The sequence below is a fragment of the Lampris incognitus genome, chromosome 8 (assembly GCF_029633865.1).
Source record: "Lampris incognitus isolate fLamInc1 chromosome 8, fLamInc1.hap2, whole genome shotgun sequence".
Classification (NCBI taxonomy): domain Eukaryota; kingdom Metazoa; phylum Chordata; class Actinopteri; order Lampriformes; family Lampridae; genus Lampris; species Lampris incognitus.
The window spans coordinates 3,171,258-3,194,244 of NC_079218.1; positions in this window are offsets into that span (position 1 = coordinate 3,171,258).

The window sequence follows — 22,987 nt, forward strand, 5'->3', positions numbered from 1 at the left end:
ACGAGAAAGCGAACGTTTCTCTCAGAGGCCAGGGAGTAATGACAGCGGATGCATGCAAGAGCATCATGATCGGTTCCCGTTTTATTTCAAATGATTACTAAACGTGCTGGCCTTCGCTTGGCTACAAATTCACATCTTTTGAGTTTTTTGGGGGTTTTTTCTTTTGCATTTTTTTTTCTCCTTTGGATTGTTCCAAAGTGATGTTGGGGGGAGGGGGGTTAACATTCTATTATACGCCCTGCAATGTAAAGGATTGTTGGTTTATATGTATTTTCTTTATAAAAGTGTGTGCTCATATTTAAGACTGACAATAATAAACTGTTGTATCTTAACGGCATGTGTTCTGATTTTGTGTTCAGTGTGCACATTCTCTAACTTTTGCTACTTGTTTTTGTTTCGGGAGCTGGCTCAGTTGCATTCATCCCATATGCTCTTCTACATTTTATAGACCCAAATGTGGTGACAACCCTTCCGTCAACCCCCACCCCCCTATTGATCACATCTCTCAGTGAGCTAAAGATGTTCAGGTTGGAGACAAGCATCTTTGTTGCCGTACATCTGTTCCCCCAATAGACTCTCGCGAGATGCACTCACAACATAGTGGAAATTGTCCAAACACAAGAGAACCCCATCAATTTCTGCAGCCCTCAGAAGTCCTGACCTTGGGCCGAGCTCATTGTGGTCCGTCCGGTGGGTCGCCAGCAGCCACTAACTGTAGCTCTCTAAATGACAGAAGTCTGTGCTGAGTAGATAGACTGGGTATTTTAGGGGGTTTCGTGGCCATCAATTATGTACAGTCACAGCAGGGGGACACCACAGCAGGCTGAATTTGTTCCTCTGCCCCCGTCATGAATGTTAATTGCATACAGTAGCTGCATGTACAGCAATTCCTTATTCTCATTCAAATGCTGCATAGATTATATATGCAGCAGCAGCAACGGATGGCTCCATACAGTCATGTGACAGAGACGCTGTTGACCTGCAGCATGTTTTACTGTTAGATGCATCATTATTCAAAGCAGCTCCATTACAATCAGTCTATTATATGTACAGTGATTTAGGGTTTTGTGCTATTTCTTGGAAGTTTTTCACAAGTGTTTACAAAAGAGGGTTTCGCCATCGCTGCTGCCGTTGAGCCTCAGCAAATATTTAATTCATCCAAACATCTGCTGTGTTGTTCAAATGGCCAGTATGCAACAGAACGCACATCTGAATAACGTGACATTATTACGCTGTGGGCCAAACTGCAGCACAACTTCCTCGGTGATTGAATCTAAACCCCCTTTTTCTCGCTTTCTTTTATTCCCACATTGTTAATCTCTCAAGATCGGTGCTGCTCATTCAGCAGTCCATACACAACTGCCACAAGTAGAGGAAAGTAACTAAGCAGTCACTCAAATGTATGTACTTCCATACAGTACCTTCTCATTTTTATATCAATGATATGAAGAGTTGGAATAGAAGAGAAAGAAAAAGACATGCTCAGACTAACAATGGAAATAGAGGAGTTGGAGAATTAGAGAAACAGACCAAGAATATAGCAGCTGGTTTTAAAACAGAGCTACAGGCGGCTGTCAGTGTAAAGCCAGGGTGAAGAATGTGAACAGTGTCGGGTGTCCGGGTGGCGTGGCGGTCTATTCTGTTGCCTACCAACACGGGGATCGCTGGCTCGAATCCCCGTGTTACCTCCGGCTTGTTTGGGCGTCCCTACAGACACAATTGGCCGTGTCTGCGGGTGGGAAGCCGGATGTGGGTGTGTGTCCTGGTCGCTGCACTAGCGCCTCCTCTGGTCGGTCATGGCGCCCGTTCAGGGGGGAGGGGGAAGTGGGGGGAATAGCGTGATCCTCCCACATGCTACGTCCCCCTGGTGAAACTCCTCACTGTCAGGTGAAAAGAAGCGGCTGGTGACTCCACATGTATGGGAGGAGGCATGTGGTAGTCTGCAGCCCTCCCCGGATCAGCAGAGGGGGTGGAGCAGAGACCTGGACGGCTCGGGAGAGTGGGGTAATTGGCCAAATACAATTGGGGAGAAAAATAATAACAATAAAGGATGTGAATGGTGAACCTTATGGTTTCAGTTGGATTATGTGCAGCACCAAACATCAGCAACTCATCACCACCAGTAACGACGTCGTCACTGAGGGAAAGATTCGCAAGACAAAGCATCACACCGTCGAGGCTTTAACAGAATCAGGCTTCAGTAACCTCAGTTATACTTCCAGCCACTGATTCAAACACAGCATATGACCTTGTAAACAAGGTTTGGTTTGCCAACCAACCCCCAAATCATTTGTCATCAGCGTAAGTACAGGAATGGTCTCAAGTACGCCATCTTAAATTTTAATGAACTCATCGAAAACCACAACAATCTCAAGAAAACCAAAGAAAGGTGGGTATGAGCGGCCGGTTGACACGTCCTGTTGCCTTGGGAAAAATACCACATTGGTCTAACCTGACTCAATGAGGTCTACCTGAAGCTTTGACCGTTGTGTTTTTTGGGCAACCAGCAGCATTGTTAAAGAACTGAAGAATGTTTTATTTATCAGAATCATAACTAAATTATCTATGGAATTTATTGGTGTCTTTTTTCCCCATTATATTGGTGTCAACAGAAATTTTTGAAAGCAATACTTAAGTCATTTGAGACTGATTTACATTGATTACAGTGACTCCACTTCAGTGTTTTGTTTTGTTTTGTTTTGGCTTGAATATAACTTAAAAGGTGAGTTTCCTGCTGTGAAAATGAAATAGGGCAGAGATGAGGACATTATTATTGGTCAAACGTCCTGGAATGCTGCAAGAAAAACAAAACTAAATGTTTCATGTACGTTTCATGCCCCTGGTGTATCATCTCAGTATAATAACCAAATGTGCCGTGCTGCAAGGTAAATGTGATGTGGTAAATGTTCTGAAAATTGTCAGCAGACATTGGACAATGCTTTTCGGTAGCATGAAGCTTTAAAATACTTGCAAATAGTCATGCCAGATTTCGGTAATAAAAGGGAAATGTATATATATATATATATATTTTTTTTTTTAAAGGATAACTGGAAAGGCGAAATAGACAGTATGGCCTCAATGAAATATGCCAGTTCTGGAGGAAATCTCAACATTTTTGTGCAAATGTGATAACAGCCTCATTTCCTGTCGAAAATCTGCCAACATAGCACCCCTGCTGGTTGAACTTGACAAGCATGCATTCCCAAACGTTAAGAGCATTTTCATCCTCAGATATGTCCCTTGTACAAAATGGTATGAATGTTATCGGCCACACTGACTGCATGGACAGTCTGATTCAAACTAACCCCCCCTCCCATCTTGTTTTAGTTACAGCTGCACAAATGTCCCCCAAAATGTTCAATTTCTCACCATTTGCTTTTTCCAAATATGAGAACGAGGCAGAGAAGGGGAAGGGGTGACGTCAATCTTTAAGATTGACACTTTCCTGCATCCACCTGCACCAAGACTTGAGGATACAGGAATAAATGACGTACTTCAGGTGCAGCGCTTCATAAAATATTATAGATCGTATGAAACCAGTGTTAAAAGTACTGCAGCTGCAACAGCAGCAAGGCTTCCTCGCAGCAGCCGATATAAACGTTAATTGTCACAGGCAGTTGTGCTGCACAGCACCCCCACAGAAGCCCATGATAGATATTTAAGCACAGAGGACATGTCATGCTGTCTACCTTCCAACTCCCAACAGGAGCAATCTCTTCCCTCACACTCTCCACATTATATTTCAACCTAATTAATGTCGAAATGAAGTCAAAAAACTAACGAACCATTCCCGCGAGTTGTTGATTTCTCATTCCTCCTTCCTCATTCCCTCCCTCATCAAGGCAAGCAGATGATCTTAATGGCTGGTAAACATCTTTTGATTGGCCTGATTGTCTCACAGGACTGTGTGTACACTGTAGCCAAGCAAAGAAAAGAGGAAGACAGTAAGAACAGCGTGGTGCTCATCAGAACCAGAGAGAATACCATCTGTGCTGAAAGCAGCCAGGCTGCAGCTCCTTCCAAAAGAAATTCAGATTGGGACATATAACCAAGATGAAACAGGATTTTCCCATATTCACACTTTCATGTCGTTATACTTCCTCCCTCAATGAGAGCGGGCTGGGCGCCTTGTTGTCAGGCACTAATGATGTCAGAGGCTCTCGGAGAGCTGCAGACTTGTTTTTTTAATCACAAGCAACCCCAGAGCGACAAAAAGAGGTCTGAAGACGATCCAGGTCGATTTTGTCAACCGAGGGGCCACGTTTAAGAAGATATAATTGTACATTTGTACGTCACATGTATGTTATATTGCCTTTACGCCACGATCCTGTGATAAAGCCATGCTGTTACCAACAGACATGTTGCAGAAAATATTAATAAACATACAAAACACAAACGTTTTGCCTTTAATTATTATAACAAATGAAATTAACAAGATTTAAAGAGGTACTAAACACTTAAACGGGTTTTTTTTAGCTGTAAACCGAATGATACGACAGTATGGTGAAGAAACGCATCAATGCTGGTGTCAATTCTGACATTTCTTACCAAATTTATAAAAATGGGCACGCACCCATACCACTACCTACACACATTGATACACAACTACCCTCCCCTCCCTGACCCCAAATTTCCTTTTTGTAAATTAATTATTCATGTCTAATTTATACCGCCATTAAAACTAACACTTGAATCTGGTGGGGGTTTACTTTTATTTTCCTTTATTTTTTTAACTTCCTTTTGTTGAATTATCTGTGAATGATATAGGTGGTTGTATAAATTGTTGAAATTGAAATAAAAAGTAAGCTAAAAAAAGGGCATTTCATGTGTTGAAAACAGCTCAACACGCCATTTACCGTTTTAAATTAGCCCTGAACCGTGCAAGGCCACGCTGACACAGTCGACCACTTGGGACTTTTGCGTCATAAAGAGAAAACAAAGGTGTGGGTCGCCCGCCCAGACCCACCTCCCCCTTCGGTCTGTGGTGCATCCGCACTGCAGCGCTCGGGGGTCTTCGCGGGGTGGTGTTTGATGCCGTGCTGGTGGAGGGGACCAGGGCGGTGTGCGATGGAGACTGTGGACGCACATTGGGCCCTTCTCGTGGATCTCCCCAGCTACTCCTGCCTCACACATCCACGCCCCTTCCCCTCCTCAGCCCCTTACCCACGTTTTAGCATTTTTTAAATTGTGCAGTGGGTGGAGTTAGGCTCAGACCTGGCGGAGAAGTTATACAGGAAGTCCCTGGGTTACCAACACCCATATTTACTAACCAACCTCTGTAAAGCCTATTATTACAAAAAAAATACATTTTTTTTAAAAACCCAGTTACACACAATGGTTCCTACTAACGAAGGGACACACTACTTTACGCGATGCTCAAAATACTGCACGTTTTACTCTCATATTAAAATACAATCATTCTGGGGCAGGGTTATTCAGACACTTGAGGAGATTTTAGGCTATAAGGGACCCCCGGATTGTGTACCTGGGATTGATACCCAGTGACATAATTCAAAAGGACATCAGTCTTTTCAAAATCCCGATAAGTGCCTGCAAAACAGCCACCCTAAGGAGCTGGTTGAACTGTGACCGTCCAGGAATCGAGCAGGGGCTGGACATTGTGGGGGAAATACATTCCGTGGGAAAACTGACCCGTCCAGGGGGGGGGGCAGTCTTATCCAGAAAGGGCCGATGTGGCTGAAGGTGTTTGTTCCAATCAAGCAGCAACACTCCTGATCCCACTAATCAACCAGCAGAGTCTTCGGAGACACAGGTGTGTAACTGCTTGGTTGGAGCAAAAACCTGCACCCACACCAGCCCTTTCTGGATAAGACTGCCCACCCCTGGACGGTTTAAAACCCCGTGGCTTAAACATATACAAGACAAAGAGTGATAATTGACCATGATTACAGCTGCAGGTGTCCTGTCAACACTTTTACAGGCGTGTCTTTTACAACGGTGGTCTATGGGGAAAATGCTTTCTGGGCCGCAGGGGATTTTTCGCTGCAATACCGCGAGTGACCACTGGAAAGAAACGTGGCTGCAAGGCTGAGCGGCGGCGGCGTATCCACTTGTACCGTCATGCCTCCGTGGCACGGACCCGCGAGCAGCGCTGGGGGGTGGGGGGGTGGAGGGAAGGGAACTGATGGGTCCAGTTCCCAGCCGGTACGAGTAGTCTGGACCAAAGGTTGCAAACTGAGTATTTACTTTGTTGTATATGTGTTACTGAAAAATAATAAAATAAAGTTTTAAAAAACTGCGCGTTTTAGACGGTTCGTCGGCCCGAGAGAACAACGCAACGCCGTCGCCGCCATTTTGATGCGGACCGTGTAGACCCTGTTGCGTTCGTGTTCGCCCTCGTCATCGCGGCTTCAAAGCGTCGATGTCACACCAGTGACGGCGACACACGGAAGAACAGGAGAAGGACCGGGGCTGAAACGGAGGTGGACATAATAAAGCCTCTAGCGAGGCGAGGCGCGCTTACCGTTTGCTCACTTACCCGCGGAGGCGGGCTGTCGTTCCTGGCGTCAAATGGCCGGCCTCGGTCGCGACCCACTCCCGGAAGAGCGGCAGGTGGGCAGTTGGAAATGCACGAAATGTTCCCTTTCGTCTCTTCTCCCGCGAATATAAATGCTGGATTGTAGTTAGACTTACTGTGCGGACGCTGCGGGGAGACACCCCCCCCCCCCACGACCCGCCTCTGTCACCGCCGCGCCGCCCCGCGGCTGCCCTTTATTGCTTTATATACCACACCCGCCCAACCACGTGACGTGCGTCACCGTGGCCACGCCCTGAGCCCTTAAAGTGAACGCGTCAACTTCATACAAACGACAAGCTACGGTGAATTATGTCCATAGGTCCACTACAGCTGCATTATTATATTTATTGTAAACTACTAATAAGACACGTTAGTCCCTAGCTAACGGGTCTGACCCTTTAGCCGAGCGGTTAGTGATGTCGCCTTGTGGTGCAGTACACCCGTATCGAATCCCGCACCGGGCAAGAACATAACCGCTTACATTATGATAGTTTACGTAATTATATACTATATACTTAGACAAACATTATAAACTATAATATATACTACGTAAACATATTGTAACGTGCATGGATAAGTAGACACGTTGGTCCTTGACTGACGGGTCGGATCCTTTAGTCGACTGGTTAACGTTGTCGCTTGCGGAGTGGGAGATACGGGTTCGCGTCCCGGCTGTGGCGACGGTCTCATGGACTGCCCCCCTAATTCGCTACATTGGTGTCAGAAGTGGGATGGTGAGACCGTAAGGCCATCGGAAGCGTATGCGCCCAGAGGCGTGAAGGAGCTGACCGAAGCAGGGGGGTAGTGTAACGTGCATGGATAAGTTGACTAACGGGTCGGACCCTTCAGTCGACGGGTTAACGTTGTCGCTCGCTAGCGGTGCGGGAGCTAAGGAAGCGCGTCCCTGCGCTTAACTATATCAGCTCCTTCACGCCTCTGGGCGCATTCGCTTCCGATGGCCTTACGGTCGTCTCACCATCCCACTTCTGACACCAATGTAGCGACGCGAACCCGTATCTCCTGCACCCACAAGCGACAACGTTAACCAGTCGACTGAAGGGTCCGACCCGTTAGCCAAGGGCTACCGAGCCTACTCATCCATGATCGTTACAATATGGAGCTGTCAGGGAAGAGGAGAAGAGGAAGGCCAAAGAGGAGGTTTATGGATGTGGTGAGGGAGGACGTGCAGGTGGCTGGTGTGACAGAGGAAGATGCAGAGGACAGGAAGAGATGGAAACAGATGTGGCGCCCCCTAACGGAAGCAGCCGAAAGTAATAGTAGTAGATACTGTAGCCGGTTATTTTCTTGCCCGGTGCGGGATTCGATACGGGGTGTACTGCACCACAAGGCGACATCACTAACCGCTCGGCTAAAGGGTCAGACCCGTTAGCTAACGGGTCTTATTAGTAGTTTACAATACTAAGACAAACATTTGACAAATTGACGCAAGATGTTAACTGTATGTAACTGTTCCGGCTTACAAATTCGGTTTACGGACAGACAAAAAAAAAAGGAACTCGTTCGTAATTCGGGGACTGCCAGTACTTTAAGTGTTTAAAGGTAGAACGAGTAGGATTTGTCAGTTCCGGTTTGTGTAAACTTAACGTTTAAAGTTGGCCCCTCCCCTCGACCCAACGTCACCAGAAGGACACGCCCCCTGTCTGCAGTTGCCAGAACACATCTCGGTGTACAGGCCAACTCGGTGTCGCCCTTCATCCCCATCCTCTCCTTCAGTGATCGCCAGCGGATGAAAACCAGGAAGGAGCTTTGTGCGCTTGGCGTTTCGCCTCGCTATATTTGTGTGTTTTGGGCACTGTGTCTGCCATTGTCCGAGCTTCCTCTTGGATGCGTGCTTATGATCCGGATCTGGCACCTGGTCGCTACGTTTCTATAGAGTCCCGCTGCCCAAAGGTTAACGCCCAGAAACGCCCCGCACGCATGCAGCGACCTAAGAAGCCCCAGGCAGAGGACAGGATCTCTGCAGAGGGAAGAATGCGGGTCTACTTCCTCCTGCTCTTTTCAAACATGTGACCCATAATCTGATGCGTGCGGACAACCGTTCGCTGAGTTTGATATGTGGATTTGTTGATCACTTCAGATTATTGCCTATGGCTTGGTATGTGCTGCTTATTTACATGTTCAAAATAAATCATCATCATCATCATCATCATCATCATACAGACCGCCACACACGTCTAGTGGGTCAGCAGTGCTTGAGAGGGATTATTTTTGTATGAGTCTATACATTGATTTTTTTTTTAAGAAAATCTTACTCATTATACCTTTAAGAGAAAGAAAACCCAAGTGAAGGTCTCAAGGTGCTCACAAAGAGGTTCTTTTTGTGTGTGATGATCTGAAAATGCTGTCCAAACAGCGGGACACAAAACAAGATATTGTTAGCTTCCAAGTTAAATGACATGTGGATGAATAACAGGAACAAATAGGCAAAGCTAATGTCAAGCAACACATACCCCTCAGCAGAAATCATAATGAAGCTGGTAAGCATAAGTAGTTAACTAGCACTTTTGAATATATTCAACATGTGGAAATTAAAGCTTTTCTTGAGGTCACATTATTGAAAGGGAAAAAGTAAAAACCATATATCCAATATTTAATAGGCACGGAAATCTGTTTAATAGATAATCACTCCGTTCTGTCGCTAGTATGGTAATATTCACCTTAGCCTAATGAGGCACAAAAGACTCATTGTTATTTTTACCGTCTCAGTGCATCGAGGTGGTATAGAAGAGGTATTTTCCAAGAGGACTCTCCCCAGAGAGAACTGAAAATATGATTAATGATGTGACAGTCATCAACCTTCATCAGGTTCATTCCTTTTTTATCCAAGGCCGCCGTGCTTTAAGAGCAAAATACTGAATCCTGGCAATGGTCACACCCCGTAACTTCAATTTTCAGTCCAGAACAATTTTTATCTTAAAGGTTGTCAGCTCTGCAAGCATGTCTCATAAAAACAAATGGAGTGACCTTCTGAGCAAAATACACTGTGGTGGCAGATTTACAAAGCAAATTGTGTGTACATGAATGAGTATTGCCCACAGTAAAGCAAACAGGAGAGAATTTGGTTACCTATCATATAATAAATTATACCCAATTAACCCAATGAGATATACATTTAAACATTTAAACTGATGAAAACAAGAATGAGCAGGACTGGCATAATAGGTGCAGTAAAAAAGTGTAATGTGTGCTACATTATACATTGTGTAGTAAGACAACCAGTGAAACTGTCTTTCGCCAAACTGAATCCTACTTTTGACTATTATCCAGGGAGCTAGTTAGTGATCTTGCCTTCTCTTATGTTTTCTTTTATCATTCTCAAACAGGACTTTTGAATCTCTGAAAGAAAAGGGAAAAACGAGTGTAAGAAAGGCATGATTAGAAGCACAGAGGGGTCAGCTTGGGCAGCGTAACAGCGAAATGAGTAATTGAATTACAGTGGAGCGACTCCATAATTACTATGAAGTTTTCTAAAATGGAGACATTAGAAGTATTTCTTGGGCAAAACTCAACTATAACAAATCCAATGAGACTCAGGAATTTGATGTGATACTCTGTTGTTTGAGGACACCTGTAAGATAAGCCTTCTTCATATGTTTTATTCAATATCTAACTACAGTGCTCCCTTTTATCACTGCATTTTTTGAAACTGCTCATTTATAGTCATACTGAAATGTGAGCCAGCGAGCTAGAGCCAATGAAGGCAGATGTCAGCCTATGTAACCTGTAAATTTGATTTTTGATTTTTTTAAAATTATTATTATTTTTGTTTTCTAAATGTTTCTTATCAATAGAAAAGTGCAATTTAAAATTCAGGCCAGTGTGTGGATTTCAAACATAAGCAACGGTCATTTGAAAAATGGCATACCATCTGCCTCCATAACGGATATAACACGGGGATTTTTTGCCTCCCACCACTACCAGTTGCCGAACCCTGTTGTGCACTGTGATGGTGACATCATGTTAATTTTGAGGAGGAGCAGAGAATGAGGAGGTGTTAAAACTGCAGGAGTGGAAAAACTGGGAGGACGAGTCTGCAGGGAGTCTCACTGTGGCTTCAAGAAACCACTCAGATCTCTGAAAATCCTTGGTGTGCATTCATTATTTTGCTGAATGCATTGTACCTCGGATGAGGTGCATCAATTACCTCACAACTTGCTTAGAGGAAAACAGTTTAACATAGTAAGTGCCTACCCTTTAAAGATACAAGAGTTGTCATCCCCAAAACGTAGTTAGAATGTGCATGGGGCTGTTGTCACAAAACAAAAATCCTCTGGGTTAACTTGAGTGGATATGAGCAACTTTAGGTAAGACTCTTCTCGACTCTGAATTCTTCTGGGCCTCAGCTATTTTGTCCCTCCACTACTTCTCAGTTTGTCTGCTGTGCACTTTAGTCCTCAGCACTGTCCTTCTATTCTGCATAACTCATCTACTGGCTCCATCAGCTTTGACTGCCAAAATGCCTTCTGCTGCACGGCAGTCCTCCTATCTTCTCTACACAATGCCAGCATATTGCTGATGTAAACATGTTCACAACCCCAGTAATCCTGACCTCTTCAGCCCTCTTTTGAGACTGGTTACCTTTCTCCCAGAGTGGATAGGAATGACATTTTCTGCACAAACTGACAAAGATTAAGCGTACGGCTACTCCGTCCTTCCATCCGTCTGTCCATCAGTCCATCTATCTGCCTGTCTGTCTGTCTGTCTGTCTATCCATCTACACTACTTGGCCAAAAGTATGTGGGCATCCTAACATCACACTCATCATATGTGCTTGTTGAGCATCTCATTCCAAAACAATGGAGTTGACCCCCCCCCTTTGCTGCTATAATAGCCTCCACTCTTCTGGGGTGGCTTTCCACTAGATTTCGGAACATGGCTGCAGGGATTCGTTCCCATTCATCCACAATAGCATTAGTGAGGTCGGGCACTGATGTTAAGCAGAAGGCCTGGCACACAGTCGAGGTTTAAATTCATCCCAAGGGTTTTGGATGGGGTTGAGGTCAGGGCTCTGTGCAGGTCAGTCGAGTTCTTCCACAGCAAACTCAGCAAACCATGTCTTTATGGACCTCGCCTTGTGCATGGGGGTATTGTCATGACGAAACAGGAAAGGGCCTTCCCCAAACTGTTGGCACAAAGATGGAAGCACACATTTCTCTAGAATGTCCTTTTATGCTGTAGCATTAAGATGTCCCTTCACTGGAACTAAGGGACCTACCCCCAACCATGGAAAACAGCCCCGGATCATTATTCCTCCTACAAATGTTTTTACAGTTGGCACTATGCATTCGGGCAGTTAGCGTTCTCCTGGCATCCGCCAAAACCAGGTATTTTTGTTTCCACTGCCCGAGTCCAAGGGCAGTGTGCGTCGTAGCACTCCAGCTGACGTTTGGCATTGTGCATGGTGATCTTACGCTTGTGTGTGGCTGCTCAGCTGTGCAAACCCATTTCATGAAGCTCCTAACGAACAGTTGTTGTACTGATGTTGCTTCCAGAAGCAGTTTGGGAGTCAGCAGTGAGTGTTGCACTCGACGCTCCTGTTCTGTGGTCTTGTGTGGCCAACTGAGCTGTTGTTGCTCCTAGGGACAGGAATTTGACCTATTGACTTGTTGGAAAGGTGGCATCCTATGACAGTAACATGCTGAAAGTCACTGAGCTCTTCAGTACGACCCGTTCTACTGTCTGTGGAGACTGTGTAGCTGTGTGCTTGATTGGATGCATCTTTATGTGGCTGAATTAGCCAAAGCCACTCATTAGAACGGATGGATGCCCTCATACTTGGCTGTATTTAACCTCAAAAGAAGAATACGCAATGTTATCAGAATCAGAAACCAGAAACCAGAAATCAGAAACACTTTGTCATGTCATTTCATGCACTTGTGCACATAACATTTTCCCCCAGCTTACAGCAGTGCAACACAAAGACAGAAACACATATACAAAAACTACAAGAACACACGTATCCAAACTAACACATACATCTAAAAAAATGTTTGGTAACACTTTAGTATGGGGAACATATACACCATTAATTAGGTGCGTATTAGCATGCAAATTAGCAACATATTGGCTCTTCATTGGTCTTTATTAAGCACTTATTAATGCCGTATTCTGCATGGCCTTTTTATACAACCAGTAAGCCATTAAATATGAGTTTTCCCTCTATAACCTCAGAAGTATTGCTTATTAGTAGTACCATCGCAATATGCTTTGCTTAGTATGGCCTTTATAAGGTGGTAGTACCACAAGAAGAGTTATTCTCCCTTAGTAACACTTAATGAATATGCTCTGTTCTTACATAACAACACACAAAACTACAAGTGTTCATAGTGTTAAATTACTGTAAATTAAGGTTTTGTTACTTAGCATATGTTCCCCATACTAAAGTGACATCTTCATCATTACTAATTCACTAGTAATTAAGTTTTTTTACTTAGAATATGTTCCCCATACTAAAGTGTTAACAAAATGTTTTTTTAAAAATCACTGTCCAGGAGAACTGTGAAAAAAATCACGAGACTTTCTGAGCAATTTTGCAATTTTTCATGTCAGGAGCAACATTTTCCCTTTTTTAGTTAAACCATGTCAGGAAGCCACATTGTTTCTGTGTTTGATTAAGTCTCGTTTGGCAACAGCAGAAAGAAGAAACTACCCAGCATGCTGGGCAACATGGTTGGTGGCAAACTGAACCATCCATCCGTCCATTACCCAAGCTGCTTATCCCAGTCGGGGTGGCGGGATGCTGGAGCCTCTCCCAGCAGTCACTGGGTGGCAGGCGGGGAGATGCCCTGGACAGGCCGCCAGTCTATCACAGGGCCCACACACACACACACACACACACACACACACCCCTAGGGACAATGTAGTACGGCCGAGTCACCTGACCTACAGGTCTTTGGACTGTGGGAGGAAACTGGCGCCCCCGGAGGAAATCCACACAGACACAGGGAGAACATGCAAACTCCACACAGAGGACGACCCGGGACGACCCCCAAGGTTGGACTACCCCGGGGCTCGAACCCGAGACCTTCCATAGTTCCAAAATCATTGACCATTTCAATGGATGGACACGCTACAATTTTTGTGGCAAAAATATTCAACATTTTCTCCATCCAAGGAAACAACTTCACTTTTCCACTTCTCACATTATCAGATCACTGTCGTTTCTGGTCCTAATGTGGGATTCTCACGAGTGAGCTGAGAGTGGATGCTCCTGATGCAAGTCTCAGTGCAGTCATCTCCTAGCTCCACCTTGATGGGCCTTTGTACTCAAACGCAACCAATCACGTCAAAACAATGTGGCGTCAGACAGGGTTCAGCATTCAGGCTTTAGCGTGGTTTAATATAGTTCTGTTGGAGCTGAACTGTGTCATTTCTAATCATTTATACCTATGTATGGGGAACTCAACCGAGCCGTTACATGTGTTATACCAATTTCCTCTCTTTTATCCACTCATACCTGAGCGCTTGTAAGCAACAACTGCCCACTTGGCCACTGAACAGCTGGGGGTTGAATGCCTTGCTCAAAGGCACCTTGGAGTATTCATTTATGGAGGAATGAGCATTTTTGTTAGAGCAGGGACACAGCATTTAGCAAGGACGGTATCTACGCTTTGGATTGTGTCAGACGGATTGTTTGAACTGCTGCTCTCATAGCAGCCTTGTCAGATTTTGACCAAATTTGACTCAGATGAACTTGGTCCAAACTCTTTTTCCTCAGCTAAAAGCAATATCCAGCTATTAATGTAATGTAATAATAATAATAAAATAATAATAATACTATGGCAGCACGGTGGCACAGTGGTTCGCAGTTGCCTCACACCAAGAAGGTCCTGGGTTCGAGCCCCGGGGTAGTCCAACCTTGGGGGTCGTCCCGGGTCGTCCTCTGTGTGGAGTTTGCATGTTGTCCCCGTGTCTGTGTGGGTTTCCTCCGGGGGCTCCGGTTTCCTCCCACAGTCCAAAGACATGTAGGTCAGGTGACTCGGCCGTACTAAATTGCCCCTAGGTGTGAATGTGGGGGGGGGGGCTGTGATGGACTGGTGGCCTGTCCAGGGTGTCTCCCTGCCTGCCGCCCAATGACTGCTGGGGTAGGCTCCAGCATCCCGTGACCCCGACTGGGATAGCGGCTTGACTGTAGTCTGAGGCTGACAGCTTCACATTTAAGTACACCACGCAATTTCAATTCAATGTCTCCTGATGACTACTGTATTGGGATGTGTGTGTGTGTGTGTGTGTGTGTGTGTGTGTGTGTGTGTGTGTGTGTGTGTGTGTGTGTGTGTGTGTGTGTGTGTGTGTGTGCGATGCAGAGGGAGCACAGTGGCTGGATAGGTAGCATGGTCGCCTCAGTTTGAGTGGGGTTTGCATTTTCTAACTGTGTTTTGTGGACTTGCCTCCCCCCACATTCCAGGGACATGCAAACTAGGGGGAAATGAAGGTTCCAGATTGCCCATAGGTGTGGGTGTGAGCATGTGTTACCATGTTATCCTTCTACCCCTACACATCATACGATAATCCCAAACTTGAATTGGAATTACAATCACGTCGCCAAGCATGATGGGTAGTACTTTTATCTGCTCCTTCCAATACGCCATTTCCCCCACTGTCAACCCTCACATTGCTTATACTTTGGTCTAATTCATATGATTGATATGTTAAATAGCAAACCCCAACATGAGCATTTGGTTTTTTGTCATTGTTTTTTTTTAGGAGGGAGAAATGATGTACAAGCACATATTGTATATCTAATCAGTTTACAGTTTTTTAATCCATTGGCAGCCATTCCCTCATCCATGTAGGGTTCAACACAGACTCAACCAGATATACAAAGCACCGCGCCACAAATCAGTCCTCCTTCAAAGGCATGAGATGGTGAAACATCATGGCATTCCTTCCACACGTGTCTATATTGTAGTATACTGAGAAAGTGTTGTGTTAAAATAGTGAAGCACTTCTGCTATAGCATTACCAGCTGTACTCCACTGCATGCTGGGCCGGCAGGTGAGAAGGTAAAATCAGTCAAAAAAACCCAGAGCATCAAAGATGAGGAATTTCAGGATTGGCTTGTGGACCCATCAGCAGTTAAGCCTGCTCATGGAACGCCAAATGCCAGCTTAAAGAACAACGGAGTCACCAGCTTAAGGCGGGAGCCTGGCTCGCCCCTCTGGGAAATCTAGGTGGTCATTCCCTCCCAGCAGGCATTAACAGATATTCCCCTCCAACATTCGCCACCAGGAGCGTTTTGGCTGCTGGCAGCGAGAGTGATGTTGGTCCTCCACCTGACGATAAGAGTGCAGTCAAGGTCAAGGGTCCGGGTCGGATGTCTATGGCATCTGTCTGGGCAGCACAAAGGTTTAAAAGAGGCATTGACCAAGCATGACATCCCTTTTTTGTCTCCTCTGACAGAGTGAGTGGACGCTTTCAGTCGCACAATGCACTCATTCCCACAGTATTGAATCCAAGTCGACTTATGTGCGCGGCATGTGCACAATCTAAACTAACCTGGTTTCTTTTTCTTTACCTGTGCTGCTGGCAGACTTGGCATACAACACAGGGCCAATGTATGCCGATGTGTCCTGAACAGGGTTAATCTGCAAGTGGAGTTTAGGTTCTCCACCTGCAAAGGAAATCTTTATTATTATCAAGAACCGCTTAAAGTAACTCCATCCTTTGGATGATCTGTGGGATGACAAGAGCACAGGCTTTTTATTATGTATTTATAGCCGCCACCCTCTTCCATATGTTTAATCAGCTAAACAACCAATCAGCATCGCTTCTGCAAGAGGCGGACAATCACCACAAGTGAGACAAGGAGACTCAGAAACGAGAAACGACAACATGTATCTGATAAGACATAGACATAGAGACAGACACCAACAAGTGTTTGACAAAACATAATTAAATCGGGTGTCCGGTTGGGGCGTTGGTCTATTCTGCTGCCTACCAACACGGGGATCTCCGGTTCGAATCCCCATGTTACCTCCGGCTTGGTCGGGCGTCCCTACAGACACAATTGACCATGTCTGCAGGTGGGAAGCCGGATGTGGGTAAGTGTCCTGGTCGCTGCACTAGCGCCTCCTCTGGTCAGTCGGGGCACCTGCTCGGGGGGGGGGCTTGGGGGAATAGCGTTATCCTCCCATGTGCTACGTCCCCCTGGTGAAACTCCTCACTGTCAGGTGAAAAGAAGCGGCTGGCGACTCCACATGTATGGGAGGAGGCATGTGGTAGTCTGCAGCCCTCCCCGGGTTGGCAGAGGGGGTGGAGCAGAGACCAGGATGACTCAGAAGAGTGGAGTAATTGGCCGGGTACAATTGGGAGAAAAGAGGGGGGAAAATCATCCATCCATCCATTATCTTAACCGCTTATCCTGCTCTCAGGGTCGCGGGGATGCTGGAGCCTATTACAGCAGTCATTGGGCAGCAGGCAGGGAGACACTCTGGACAGGCCGCCAGGCCATCACAGGGCCGAGACACACACACACACACACACACACACACACACCTAGGGACAATTTAGTACGGCCGAGTCACCTGACCTACATGTGTTTGGACTGTGGGAGGAAACCGGAGCCCCCAGAGGAAACCCACACAGACACGGGGAGAACATGCAAACTCCACACAGAGGATGACCCGGGACGACCCCCAAGGCTGGACTACCCCGGGGCTCGAACCCAGGACCTTCTTGATGTAAGGTGACCGTGCTAACCACTGTGCCACCGTGCTGCCAGAAAAAAACAAAAAAACCTAATTAAATCGATCTTATCGATATCACTTCAGGATAAGTTCTAATGATAAAGGAGCATACAAGAAAAACAGAAAAAAGAAGAAAAGAAAGGAGGAGATTGGACTAAGAAGAAGGATATAGTACAGAGAGGGTTCCAGGGAGTGTGTGAGGTCGATACTAGCAGTGTGTGAGCATGTGATGTGTTAACCAATGTGTACGTGAAGTGTCCACCTGTGAGTGCACGGGATTAATCCCCATAAATTCTGGTGTCTGAGATCCGCGACTTATCGTAGGGCCTCCGAGCAGCAGACAGGCTCTGCAGCCACCCACAGGCCCTGCAGTTGTGCAGGGCCTGTGCAGAAAAGCTGGAACTGAAGGGACTGCAACCTCAGAGGAACACCAAGCCAACAGGTGGGCCAGGAGTCCACAGAAAAACACCCACGCACACCCCTTAGGAGCACAAACACCTCTGGGGCGCACCCCCACTGCCAACCCCCAGGCACAGGCACAAGGTTGGCAGCCATTGTGGGACCCAAACCCCCGACGGCAAGCACAGACTGCCGCGCTGGACCAGTAAGGGCAAGGCCCACCATACCGCAGCAGGCTAGATGCCCCATGTGGACTTATGCACCCACGTAGCCAAATAAACCCGACCCAGGCCACCCGACAGCGTCCTCCCCAGGGACGGGACAGATAGGGCCCCTCCAGCACCTGTAGACAGCCATGCATGTGGTCCACCCACTGCCCCCTGCATCCCCTGCACCTCCCACGGAGAAGCCAAGCAGCGGGAGTAAGTCCGACAGCTGCCCTCCGCTCCACGGCCCACACCTATAATGACACCATCGCCATCCAGGGGCCCCGGAAAGCACCCAGCAGTGCTCACCGCAGCCCTGCTGGTGGGCAGTAGGCAGGACACCACCCAGCACCAAGGACAGAGTGATCCACCCAGAGCCGTTGAGAGACAGAGTTACGACACTGATTGGTCTCGCCGCCACGTGATCACGGTACACGTCAATAGTTCCAAACAATCCCGGCGCCGTCAAGCTCTCCTATGGGGCAGACAGCAGCGAGTGGGATATTAAATGGTAAATACTACAATATGAAACGTGAAACCATTTCTTGGTACTTTTAACTGCTTTTACATTTATTGCATATACTTTAGTGTTAATTTGGTACGTGGAGTGGCGGAGTGACAACTTCATAAGTTACTTATATCAGATCTATTTTTTGGAGGGAAAGACTTCGTTCGTTCGTTCGTTTGTTCATATTAGCATACACCATGTTAGCACACATCACATAACCAAGTTTCCTGTAGCAGTGGGCTTTATTTAACCATCAACCAACCCCCCTTTACATTCCTGTTGATAAGATCAACGGTTTTAGACATACACTACACGGTTTTAGACATACACTACCCATCAGCTGTGTTAGTGGGTTCGATCTACTTGCACTGTACACAACTTACCTGCATTGTCAAAGATGTGTCAAGCATCTGATGTTGGAGCGTGTTAGCGCGTGGGCGCTCAGTGTGTTGGTGTCCAGTTTGTTGATGAGACAAAGGCGGTAACCCTCGCTCCACCACACATCCCTGATATTATCCCGATATGATCCCTGACTTTCACATACAATGTAAGCATGCATAATGACGAATAAAAATCAGCGAATACCAATAACTGCTCACTGTAAATAAGCAAGTTTGATCAGCAGTGCAAAAAATACAAGGCAACAAACTGCATTCAAGAAAACAATGGTAATGTGTTACAGCCTGGCTGGCGAGCCTGCAACATAAAACTGACCGACACAAACTTGGGTTTCCAATAAATACAAGAATGTATTTAATGGTATGGCAATGTAAACATGATGACACAGCAACATTGAGTGTGAGTACGGTAAGGGTAGGTCTCCATGTGCTGGGCACACCTTACCAGATGTGACTAACCAATAATTCCTCCCTGTTACCACCATAGCCTAAAGAATAAAAGATGGATACTGTGGGGAAATGAAATGATCATGAAACTGTAAGAAAGCAATACAAATCCGCTTCACTACAGGCACACCAGGCTGCATGTCCATACACTGCCAACTGCCAGTGCACTCCCACTGCAAGGCCAGCTGGCTGGGGTACAGAGGGGCACATCTCTCATGAATGCTGGATCTTCTGTAAGTACTCAGCACAACGAGGCCTACCAAAAAAAGAAAGGGTGTCAAACACACAAAGTGGACATTTAGTGAGAGCGCAGAGTCTCTGCACGAGTCCTGCACACGGCTGGGCATGTCCTGATCACGAGCTCACGAGCTCCATTTCAGGGCCACTTAAAGCTACGCTAGCGAGCTAACAGATTAATAACAGCTTAGCCACATATAGTAACATTCATCTTATTCAAGTGTAACGACAGATGGTAGCAGTACAGCAAACTGCCATCACAGACCCGTTGATAACCAGAACACCGTAATATATCACGTTCCCCCATGGAAACAACTGAATTAAATATGTTATATATAGTGTAGGATTTTCCTCATAGTTGGCCCGAAACTAGCGAGCTAACTAGCAAGTATCAGATCGCCAAAGTCCTACTTATCCATACATTTTATTCATACAATAATTTCCTTCAGGTGTGTTAACAACCTGTAATCATAAAGCTGCATTCCTTAACGTTAACCTTCATTCCTTGATGGATTAAAAACTGATACGACAGAAATTCATCAAACATGCTAGCGCCCGGTAGCTGGCCTAGCTCGGCCATTACGTCAACAATATTTAAGTTAGAATATTGAGCGGCTAATGTTGAGCACATATAAAAATAACAGTATTTACTACACTAATGACAGGTAATGCAGCAAATGGAGTGAATTAACAAACATCTTACCTCCTAACTTATCAACTTACCGCTGAAACGGCTTGATACGCAACGGACAGCGCTGCTGTGAATGTCAGTGTTTGGAACTATTCACGCTCCCTATACGTCTCCGCCATTTGTTACCATGGGAGCCTGTGGGCGGGTCGCCACTCTGTTTTTCAACCGCTCTGGATCCACCTGGGAAAAGGGCCCTCTCAGCTGCCCCTGGCTGACAACCCACCCACCCATGCCAACCCACCACCGTCTCACCCATCCCAGTAGTCCCAGTGCTTATTGTAATAATAATAACAATAAATCAATCTTATATAGCGCTTTTCTAGTACTCAAAGTCGCTTTACAATAAATGGAGTGAAACAAGATGACAGATGAACATAACACAGACATACAGGGTGGATGGGAAGGGGGGCTACGAGAGGGAGAAGCGGCAGCCACAGACGACACCAGCAGTACTCTCCTACTTGGACCGATATAAAGGGAAAGAAAAACAAACATCATAAATCACAGATGCAGGTCTAGCGCTCAGTCCCCAGCCTGCCCCAGACCAGGGGTGTATGAGCGGACGGGGGGGGCATGAGAAGGCAATGGAGAAAAGGTGTGTCTTGAGACGGGATTGGAAGAGTGGGAGGGATTCTGAGTCTCTAAGGATTTGGGGAAGTGAGTTCCAGAGCCCGGGAGCTGCTCTGGAGAAGGCTCGGTCACCAAAGCCGCGGAGGTTGGACCTGGGGGTAGAGAGAAGGGAGGCTGAGGTGGATCTGAGGGACCGAGAGGGTTGGTAGGGGGAGAGGAGATCGGTGAGGTATGGGGTAGCCAGTTTGTGAAGGGCTTTATAAGTTAGAACCAGGAGTTTGTAATTGATCCGGTGGAAGATGGGTAGCCAGTGGAGGTCTTTTAGGACTGGGGTGATGTGGTGCCAGGATTTGGTGAAAGTTAAAAGTCGGGCGGATGCGTTCTGGACCAATTGGAGTCTCTTGATAGAGCTAGCACTGATGCCATAGAGGAGTGAGTTGCAGTAATCAAGGCGGGAGGAGATGAAGGCATGGATCAGTATCTCAGCAGCAGGGCGTGTGAGAGAGGATCTTATTGTGTGCTTATGTCGTGTATGGCGTTCAAATGGTGAGGTGTGGGGGTATGAATCGTCCAGGCTCATTAGACCTCAACCACTCACGCCCCTCCTGCCCATCAACCCTGACTTGGTAGTGGGTGTTGTTTGGTTTGGGTGGATGGGTGTGTGTACTAAGGCAGTATGATTGTGATTAAAATTTCAGGACATTTTCAACACCCGATTTTCCATTTGTCAAGTTTGAATCTCTGGATGGTAATTTAGGGTAGAATAATAATTCATGATAAAACATGTGGATTACAGGACGCAGCTGTATCTGAAGGGCTGAGAGGAGAAATGGAAACACTGAGGAGATCATTAGGCCTGCACATCATTTTCCTGTGGTGTGGTTGAGGAAACCTTTGATAGATGAAGTGACCTACCGGCTGGTGCCCAGTGAGCCACCTGGGTCAAATCCTGCTCATGTGTGTGATGACAGATCACCGGCCCTTGTGGCAGATGAAACAGGGCACATTGCAGCAGCATGAACCCCCCCCCCCCCACCACCACCATGAAGAGGGGTCAACATACACATAAATCATTAAGGTTTGAGGCGAGCTATGGACCCTGTGAAAATAGACAGGACGTGCTAGTATGAGGGCGGTAGCGTTGTGACAGCATTTGTGAGACCCACAAATAAAACCCAGGGTATCAGTAATGTTTCAGGGGATGCGGTAGGACTGGAAATTCAATCATCAAACCAATCCAGTTCAAATGTTATACATCTGAAAGGACTCACGTTTCCTCTCAGTGGTCATGAGCGCTAGAAAATTAAGAAAAAAAAATCATTGGATGTTTTCAATTCTATGCTGGACTTGTCAGTGTTTTTTTTATTTTTTTAAGGTCATAGCTCTTAATTTAGCCCAAAGCTCCCATGTAGCCCATGATTCACTAGCAAGGACCACACCGTCAACAAGATGCGATAAACGTAAAACAGTAAAGCATCGTTGCGTTTTGGCCGTTCGGTCAGATGACAACGGCGTTTTGAGGGCCTGAAAACGCAAACCTTTGAAACTGTGAGGAGGAGATGGAGTTGCTGCTTAGTGCATGCGCGGATCAAGGTGTGAGGAGCGGTCGTTTCCCCGAAGGCGCCACTTTACATTTCACAGGGATAGACAGAACCCGGAGATTATAAGCACTTCAGAGGGCGTTTAAAAAAAACATCTCCACTTTAGTGACCTGGAACAAGTGACCTGGAACACTGTTGGCGTGTGGACGGAAGGCTAAAAGGCACAGAACAAACCGTTTAAAACATGCCCGTGTACGTGAAGTACGCCCACGTGTTCACTCCACACACAGCTTTTTGATTGGATCTTCACCTCGGCTAAGCCCTTCAATATTTCCTTTTTTTGGCTTTATCTGTTGGTGATCAGCTGTCTGTCCTAATTTAACCAATTCTATTTTTTATTCAAGTCATTCTGGTATTATTCCGTTTCCTCACTTTGTTGTCGTAAGGTTAATTTTTTAATTTATCTTTCTTTGTTTCTTTCTGTACCGTTTTCTTCTTTAGTGATTACCTTTGTCACTTTCATTTAATGTAAAGCATGTTGCACTTTAATGTACTAAATGAGCTATATAATTAAACTTTGATTGATTGATTGATTGATCAGGCAAATGGCCAAAATGTAAAACAAGGACACACTGCCACAGATTCAAAGTAAAAGCTGTTATTACCTCCGAGCAAGGAAGTCTCTGGTGATTTGGCATTTGGTAGACTCGCCCAGTGTTTCACCGCAGACACGTAACACAAAACAA